This window comes from Bubalus kerabau, unplaced genomic scaffold, assembly GCF_029407905.1.
Source record: "Bubalus kerabau isolate K-KA32 ecotype Philippines breed swamp buffalo unplaced genomic scaffold, PCC_UOA_SB_1v2 scaffold_36, whole genome shotgun sequence".
Taxonomy (NCBI): domain Eukaryota; kingdom Metazoa; phylum Chordata; class Mammalia; order Artiodactyla; family Bovidae; genus Bubalus; species Bubalus kerabau.
The window spans coordinates 313427-322912 of NW_026577890.1; positions in this window are offsets into that span (position 1 = coordinate 313427).

Here is a 9486-nt window from a genome sequence, read left to right on the forward strand (position 1 = left end):
TCGGGACTCCGCTGGGTCTGGCGCAACGGAAGAGGGCCTCACCTCGAGGGGAGGCAGGAACCTCAGGCTTCCTCTCCGTTTCGGACTCCGACCGCAGGGTCCCTGCAGAGTTGGGACAGGAGAGTCAGGCCTCGTCTTGTCTGAGGAAGGGAACCCCGCTGGCCTCTCGAGTTGCTCAGGGGGTCTCAGGCCCCTCGTCGAGCTGTGTGTGGAACCCGCGGGTCTTTGCGGACGATGCACGGGGGTGGCAGTGCCCCTTCGTGTTGTGCCTTCCCCCCCAGGGTTGCCTTCGAAGAGGGGTCCGGGCCTCGGGGCCTTCTCAAGGGCGGACCGGGGAATCGGGGGCGTTCGGCATGTGGCCCCACCCACGTGGCTCGTCTCGAATTTCCTCGTGAGACCGGCCTCATCCTGAGGTGCGCCGGGAAGGCCGGGAACCCCTTCCAGACCACGCAGGGGAATCGCCTCTCCTGTCGCGATCAGGAGGGGAGAAGGGGCTCAGAGGAAGCGGTGCCGGGACCCTCGGTGTTCCCCTCGAGGGAACCCGGCGTGTCGGGGGACTTTTGGGGGTCGCAGGAAGGCTGTCAGGGACCGTTTCGCCCTTCAGGGCGGAACAGGGGACTTCCCTTGAGACGCCGTGGCGGGCAAGGGCCTCATCTTGCCAAGAGGTGGGATCCACGTGGGTTTTCTCGAGTTGCGGCGGGATTCTCGAGTTACGACGGGGATCTCAGCCTTCCCCTTGGGTTGGCCCTGGGAAGCCCAAACTTCCCCTCGGGTTGCGAGGGAAAGCTGGGGGTTGCGCTCGAGTCACTGCAGGGCCGAAGAGACCTCACCTAGGCGTGTGTCCGGGCCCTAATATTCCTCTCGAGGGAAGGCAGGGATCTCGGGGTTGCATTCCAGGCTCCCCCGGGGAGTCAGGCCTCGTCTCGAGGGGAAGCCAAGGACTCCGCTCTCCTCTCGAGTCGCGACGCGGGTCTCTTGGAGCCCCCTGAGCGGCCTCAAGGGAGTCCAGCCTCCTCTTCGTTTGGAGAGAGGACCCGGGATTGCTCTCCAGGCCATGCAGGAAAAGAAGGCCCTCAGCTCGCGAGGACGGGGGCGTCTCAGGGGTTTCCTCGAGCTGCGGCGCCCGTGGGGGTTTTCTCCCGAGGCACGACGAGGATCTCAGGGAGCCTCTCGTGCGGCGCCAGGGAAGTCAGGTCTCCATGCGCATGGCGAGGGGGAGCGCGTCCTGGCTCTCGAGTCACGGGAGGGGACTAGGGCCTCGAGACGCGTTGAAGAAGGACTCTCGAGGTCTTTCTCGGGGGGCGGCGGGAAACCCTCGTGTCCCTCGCCTTCTGCCGGGGACCTTAGGGAACTTGCCAGGGTGCCTCTGAGAGGCGAGGGATCCTGTGGAGGTGGCGGGGCCCCTCGGGACTCCGCTGGGTCTGGCGCAACGGAAGAGGGCCTCACCTCGAGGGGAGGCAGGAACCTCAGGCTTCCTCTCCGTTTCGGACTCCGACCGCAGGGTCCCTGCAGAGTTGGGACAGGAAAGTCAGGCCTCGTCTTGTCTGAGGAAGGGAACCCCGCTGGCCTCTCGAGTGGCTCAGGGGATCTCAGGCCCCTTGTCAAGCTGTGTGTGGAACCCGCGGGTCTTTGCGGACAATGCACGGGGGTGGCAGTGCCCCTTCGTGTTGTGCCTTCCCCCCCAGGGATGCCTTCGAAGAGGGGTCCGGGCCTCGGGTCCTTCTCAAGGGCGGACCGGGGAATCGGGGGCGTTCGGCATGTGGCCCCACCCACGTGGCTCGTCTCGAATTTCCTCGTGAGACCGGCCTCATCCTGAGGTGCGCCGGGAAGGCCGGGAACACCTTCCAGACCACGCAGGGGAATCGCCTCTCCTGTCGCGATCAGGAGGGGAGAAGGGGCTCAGAGGAAGCGGTGCCGGGACCCTCGGTGTTCCCCTCGAGGGAACCCGGCGTGTCGGGGGACTTTTGGGGGTCGCAGGAAGGCTGTCAGGGACCGTTTCGCCCTTCAGGGCGGAACAGGGGACTTCCCTTGAGACGCCGTGGCGGGCAAGGGCCTCGTCTTGCCAAGAGGTGGGAACCACGTGGTTTTTCTCGAGTTGCGGCGGGATTCTCGAGTTACGACGGGGATCTCAGCCTTCCCCTTGGGTTGGCCCTGGGAGGCCCAATCTTCCCCTCGGGTTGTGAGGGAAAGCTGGGGGTTGCGCTCGAGTCACTGCAGGGCCGAAGAGACCTCACCTAGGCGTGTGTCCGGGACCTACTCTTCCTCTCCAGGGAAGGCAGGGATCTCGGGGTTGCATTCCAGGCTCCCCCGGGGAGTCAGGCCTCGTCTCGAGGGGAAGCCAAGGACTCCGCTCTCCTCTCGAGTCGCGACGCGGGTCTCTTGGAGCCCCCTGAGCGGCCTCAAGGGAGTCCAGCCTCCTCTTCCGTTTGGAGAGAGGACCCGGGATTGCTCTCCAGGCCATGCAGGAAAAGAAGGCCCTCAGCTCGCGAGGACGGGGGCGTCTCAGGGGTTTCCTCGAGCTGCGGCGCCCGTGGGGGTTTTCTCCCGAGGCACGACGAGGATCTCAGGGAGCCTCTCGTGCGGCGCCAGGGAAGTCAGGTCTCCATGCGCGTGGCGAGGGGGAGCGCGTCCTGGCTCTCGAGTTACGGGAGGGGACTAGGGCCTCGAGACGCGTTGAAGAAGGACTCTCGAGGTCTTTCTCGGGGGGCGGCGGGAAACCCTCGTGTCCCTCGCCTTCTGCCGGGGACCTTAGGGAACTTCCCAGGGTGCCTCTGAGAGGCGAGGGATCCTGTGGAGGTGGCGGGGCCCCTCGGGACTCCGCTGGGTCTGGCGCAACGGAAGAGGGCCTCACCTCGAGGGGAGGCAGGAACCTCAGGCTTCCTCTCCGTTTCGGACTCCGACCGCAGGGTCCCTGCAGAGTTGGGACAGGAGAGTCAGGCCTCGTCTTGTCTGAGGAAGGGAACCCCGCTGGCCTCTCGAGTTGCTCAGGGGGTCTCAGGCCCCTCGTCGAGCTGTGTGTGGAACCCGCGGGACTTTGCGGACGATGCACGGGGGTGGCAGTGCCCCTTCGTGTTGTGCTTTCCCCCACAGGGTTGCCTTCGAAGAGGCGTCCGGGCCTCGGGTCCTTCTCAAGGGCGGACGGCGGAACCGGGGGCGTCGGCATGTGGCCCCACCCACGTGGATCGTCTCGAATTTCCTCGTGAAGACCGGCCTCATCCTGAGGTGCGCCTGGAAGGCCGGCAACCCCTTCCAGACCACGCAGGGGAATCGCCTCTCCTGTCGCGATCAGGAGGGGAGAAGGGGCTCAGAGGAAGCGGTGCCGGGAACCTCGGTGTTCCCCTCGAGGGAACCCGGCGTGTCGGGGGACTTTTGGGGGTCGCAGGAAGGATGTCAGGGACCGTTTCGCCCTTCAGGGCGGAACAGGGGACTTCCCTTGAGACGCCGTGGCGGGCAAGGGCCTCCTCTTGCCAAGAGGTGGGAACCACGTGGTTTTTCTCGAGTTGCGGCGGGATTCTCGAGTTACGACGGGGATCTCAGCCTTCCCCTTGGGTTGGCCCTGGGAAGCCCAATCTTCCCTTCGGGTTGCGAGGGAAAGCTGGGGGTTGTGCTCGAGTCTCTGCAGGGCCGAAGAGACCTCACCTAGGCGTGTGTCCGGGCCCTAATATTCCTCTCCAGGGAAGGCAGGGATCTCGGGGTTGCATTCCAGGCTCCCCCGGGGAGTCAGGCCTCGTCTCGAGGGGAAGCCAAGGACTCCGCTCTCCTCTCGAGTCGCGACGCGGGTCTCTTGGAGCCCCCTGAGCGGCCTCAAGGGAGTCCAGCCTCCTCTTCCGTTTGGAGAGAGGACCCGGGATTGCTCTCCAGGCCATGCAGGAAAAGAAGGCCCTCAGCTCGCGAGGACGGGGGCGTCTCAGGGGTTTCCTCGAGCTGCGGCGCCCGTGGGGGTTTTCTCCCGACGCACGACGAGGATCTCAGGGAGCCTCTCGTGCGGCGCCAGGGAAGTCAGGTCTCCATGCGCGTGGCGAGGGGGAGCGCGTCCTGGCTCTCGAGTCACGGGAGGGGACTAGGGCCTCGAGACGCGTTGAAGAAGGACTCTCGAGGTCTTTGTCGGGGGGCGGCGGGAAACCCTCGTGTCCCTCGCCTTCTGCCGGGGACCTTAGGGAACTTGCCAGGGTGCCTCTGAGAGGCGAGGGATCCTGTGGAGGTGGCGGGGCCCCTCGGGACTCCGCTGGGTCTGGCGCAACGGAAGAGGGCCTCACCTCGAGGGGAGGCAGGAACCTCAGGCTTCCTCTCCGTTTCGGACGCCGACCGCAGGGTCCCTGCAGAGTTGGGACAGGAGAGTCAGGCCTCGTCTTGTCTGAGGAAGGGAACCCCGCTGGCCTCTCGAGTTGCTCAGGGGGTCTCAGGCCCCTCGTCGAGCTGTGTGTGGAACCCGCGGGTCTTTGCGGACGATGCACGGGGGTGGCAGTGCCCCTTCGTGTTGTGCCTTGCCCCTCAGGGTTGCCTTCGAAGAGGGGTCCGGGCCTCGGGTCCTTCTCAAGGGCGGACCGGGGAATCGGGGGCGTTCGGCATGTGGCCCCACCCACGTGGCTCGTCTCGAATTTCCTCGTGAGACCGGCCTCATCCTGAGGTGCGCCGGGAAGGCCGGGAACCCCTTCCAGACCACGCAGGGGAATCGCCTCTCCTATCGCGATCAGGAGGGGAGAAGGGGCTCAGAGGAAGCGGTGCCGGTACCCTCGGTGTTCCCCTCGAGGGAACCCGGCGTGTCGGGGGACTTCTGGGGGTCGCAGGAAGGCTGTCAGGGACCGTTTCGCCCTTCAGGGCGGAACAGGGGACTTCCCTTGAGACGCCGTGGCGGGCAAGGGCCTCATCTTGCCAAGAGGTGGGAACCACGTGGTTTTTCTCGAGTTGCGGCGGGATTCTCGAGTTACGACGGGGATCTCAGCCTTCCCCTTGGGTTGGCCCTGGGAAGCCCAATCTTCCCCTCAGGTTGCGAGGGATAGCTGGGGGTTGCGCTCGAGTCAATGCAGGGCCAAAGAGACCTCATCTAGGCGTGTGTCCAGGACCTAATGCTCCTCTCCAGGGAAGACAAGGATCTCGGGGTTGCATCCTGTGCTCCCCCGGGCAGTCAGGCCTCGCCTCGAGGGGAAGCAAAGGACTCCGCTCTCCTCCCGAGTCGCGGCGCGTATATCTTGGTGCCCCCTGAGTGGCCTCAAGGGAGTCCAGGCTCCTCTTCACTTTTGAGAGAGGACTCGTGATTGCTCTCCAGGCCAGGCAGGAAAAGAAGGCCCTCACCTCGCGAGGACGGGGGCATCTCAGGGGTTTCCTCGAGCTGCGGCACCCGTGGGGTTTTCTCCCGAGGCACGACGAGGATCTCAGGGAGCCTCTCGTGCGGCGCCAGGGAAGTCAGGTCTCCAGGCGCGTGGCGAGGGGGAGCGCGTCCTGGCTCTCGAGTCACGGGAGGGGACTAGGGCCTCGAGACGCGTTGAAGAAGGACTCTCGAGGTCTTTCTCGGGGGGCGGCGGGAAACCCTCGTGTCCCTCGCCTTCTGCCGGGGACCTTAGGGAACTTGCCAGGGTGCCTCTGAGAGGCGAGGGATCCTGTGGAGGTGGCGGGGCCCCTCGGGACTCCGCTGGGTCTGGCGCAACGGAAGAGGGCCTCACCTCGAGGGGAGGCAGCAACCTCAGGCTTCCTCTCCGTTTCGGACTCCGACCGCAGGGTCTCTGCAGAGTTGGGACAGGAGAGTCAGGCCTCGTCTTGTCTGAGGAAGGGAACCCCGCTAGCCTCTCGAGTTGCTCAGGGGGTCTCAGGCCCCTCGTCGAGCTGTGTGTGGAACCCGCGGGTCTTTGCGGACGATGCACGGGGGTGGCAGTGCCCCTTCGTGTTGTGCCTTCCCCCCCAGGGTTGCCTTCGAAGAGGGGTCCGGGCCTCGGTCCTTCTCAAGGGCGGACCGGGGAATTGGGGTCGTTCGGCATGTGGCCCCACCCACGTGGCTCGTCTCGAATTTCCTCGTGAGACCGGCCTCATCCTGAGGTGCGCCTGGAAGGCCGGGAACCCCTTCCAGACCACGCAGGGGAATCGCCTCTCCTGTCGCGATCAGGAGGGGAGAAGGGGCTCAGAGGAAGCGGTGCCGGGACCCTCGGTGTTCCCCTCGAGGGAACCCGGCGTGTTGGGGGACTTTTGGGGGTCGCAGGAAGGCTGTCAGGGACCGTTTCGCCCTTCAGGGCGGAACAGGGGACTTCCCTTGAGACGCCGTGGCGGGCAAGGGCCTCCTCTTGCCAAGAGGTGGGAACCACGTGGTTTTTCTCGAGTTGCGGCAGGATTCTCGAGTTACGACGGGGATCTCAGCCTTCCCCTTGGGTTGGCCCTGGGAAGCCCAATCTTCCCCTCAGGTTGCGAGGGATAGCTGGGGGTTGCGCTCGAGTCAATGCAGGGCCAAAGAGACCTCATCTAGGCGTGTGTCCAGGACCTAATGCTCCTCTCCAGGGAAGACAAGGATCTCGGGGTTGCATCCTGTGCTCCCCCGGGCAGTCAGGCCTCGCCTCGAGGGGAAGCAAAGGACTCCGCTCTCCTCCCGAGTCGCGGCGCGTATATCTTGGTGCCCCCTGAGTGGCCTCAAGGGAGTCCAGCCTCCTCTTCACTTTTGAGAGAGGACTCGTGATTGCTCTCCAGGCCAGGCAGGAAAAGAAGGCCCTCACCTCGCGAGGACGGGGGCATCTCAGGGGTTTCCTCGAGCTGCGGCACCCGTGGGGGTTTCCTCCCGAGGCACGACGAGGATCTCAGGGAGCCTCTCGTGCGGCTCCAGGGAAGTCATGTCTCCATGCACGTGGCGAGAAGGAGCGCGTCATTGTTCTCGAGTCATGGTAGGGGACTAGGGCCTCAAGACGCGTTGAAGAAGGACTCTCGATGTCTTTCTCGGGTTGCAGCGGGAAACCCTCTTTTCCCCCGACTTCTGCCGGGGACCTGAGGGAACTTCCCAGGGTGCCTCTTAGAGGTGAGGGACGCTGTGGAGTTGGCGGGGCCTCTCGGGACTCCACTGGGTTTGTCGCAATGGAAGAGGGCCTCATCTCGAGTGGAGGCAGGAACCTCAGGCTTCCTCTCCAATTCTGACTCTGATCGTAGTGTCCCTGCAGAGTTGGGACAGGAGAGTCAGGCTATGTGTTTTCTGAGGAATGGAACTCCGCTTGCCTCTCGAGTTGTTCATGGGGTTTCAGGCCCCTTGTCAAACTGTGTGTGAAATCTGCATGTTTTTCCAGACGATGCATGGGGGTGTCAGTGACCCTTCGTTTTGTGTCTTCATCCACAGGGTTGCCTTCGAAGAGGTGTCCGGGCATCGTGTTCTTATGAAGAGCAGCCTGGGAAATCGAGGTCGTTCATCATTTGGCACCACCCACGTGGCTAGTCTTGAATTTCCTCATGAAACCGGCCTCATCCTGAGGTTTGCCGCGAAGGTCATGAAACCCTTCCAGACAAAGCAGAGGAATCGACCCTCCTGTGGTGATCAGGAGGAGAGAAGTGGCTCAGATGAAGTGCTGCTGGGAACCTCGGTGTTTCCCTCAAGTGAGACAGGTATGTTGGGTAACTTTTGGGGTCGCATAACGCGTTCCAAGTACCGTTTCGCTCTTCAAATTGGAACGTGGGACTTCTCTTGGGGTGCTCCAGCGGGCAAGGGCCTCATCTTGGAATGACTGGGGAACCACTTGGTTTTTCTCGAGTTGCGGTGGGATATTTGAGTTACCACAGGGAATTCATGCTTCCTCTTGTGTTGGCCCACAAAAGTCTTATCTTCCATTCGAGATTCGAGGAAGAGCTGGAGGTGCGCTCTAGTCACTGAAGGCAAAAGAGACCCCACCAAGGCTTGTGTGCAGGACCTAATGTTCATGTCAAGGGGCGACAGGAATCTCGGGGTTGCATTCCAGACTCACCCTGGAGTCAGGCCTCGTCTCGAGGGGAAGCAAAGGACTCTGTGCCGGGAGCCGGCGAGAGACATTCCACTCGTGACAAAGGTCATGAGGAAGGGGGCTCGGCATACGCAAAGGCGGGATCGAGCCTCGGGAGTGCCCCCGGATATTCTCGAGCATCTACCCCCAAAAAACCAGAGTCTGCCTACTTTATTGCTTTGTGCTCTCACCTCTGACTTTACTGGGGGCTGTCCCCCACCACCATCTCACTCTCTCTGTCAAAGAGTTAACTTACAGCTCCAATTAATAAAGTTCCTGGGCAATTAGGAGTGTTTAAATCCAAACCCCTCAGATGGCTCTCTAACTCGCCTGACAAGTTTACCCGGACACCTACAGCTATGCATACGATTGTTTACAGTCTCCCAGCCTCCAGAGGCACGGGAAGCTTAAGATATTCAAATAGCTTAGAGCCTCTCAGAGAATTAGAAACTGTCAGAATAAAACTAGTAAAAGATTTCATTGATGAGCCAATGTTTGTTGCCAAGTTTTCACATCCCCTGAATTGTATCCTTGAATGTGCATTAATTAATATAGTTGGTATGTAGAAAAAATAAGTAGTGGCCTGGTGTTAGTAACTTTAGACCCTTAAGGTAGTAAATTCTTTCCTTTGTAAACCCATTACACATCCACCCTATAGGAACGTAATCTTATCTTCGGAGGATGGCGCCAAACCTTAAAATAATTACTCTTAGAGAAAATAAGTCTTTGTTGATAAGTCCTTGTCAAGAGTCATAAAATGTTAATAGGCCTCTGGCCAGAAGATGATGTAAATCACCTAAACCATTTGTATACGATAAATCTGCAGGAAAGAAACCCTGGTTTTTGATAAGCATCAAAGACTGCTGATTTTGCATCCCCTATTGTCCTCTATGTGTAACTTAGGGTATAAAAGCCCCTGTTGAAAATAAAGCTATGGGCCTTGCTCACCAACGCTTGGTCTCCCCATGTCATTCTTCCCTTTAACTTCTAGCTGAGTGTCCATCTGGAGCGTGGATGTCCTCTGCGACCATTTATTTGCCTGGGCTTCTAAGACCCACTCGAGAAGGTGTCTAAGGTGGGGCACCTTCCGCTATTCGAGAGGGCGCCTGCGGCCTCCGTGGTCAGAGCTAACCTGGTGTCACGGGTTATATTGATTTTCCGCGTAAACCAAGCCACTCAGCTTCTTTTCTCCACTGAATTTTCCTACTGAGCTATCCTCATTCTATTCCTCTTTATTATATCTAATTAACATTTGAATAGGCCGCCTAGCCGTCTCTCCTTCGAAGACCCTGGATCAGCCGGGGCTGGACCCCGGCAACTCTGCTCTCCTCTCGAGTCGGACGGGTATGTCTTGGAGCCCACTGAGTGGCTTAAAGGGAGTCAAACCTCCTCTGGTGTTTGGAGGGAGGACACGGGATTGCTCTCCAGGCAATGCAGGAAATGAAGGCCCTCGTCTCCCGATGACTGGGGCGTCTCGTAGGTTTTCTCGAGCTGTGGCGCTAGTGTGGGGTTTCTCACGAAGTAAGACTGGGAGCTCAGTGAGCCTCTC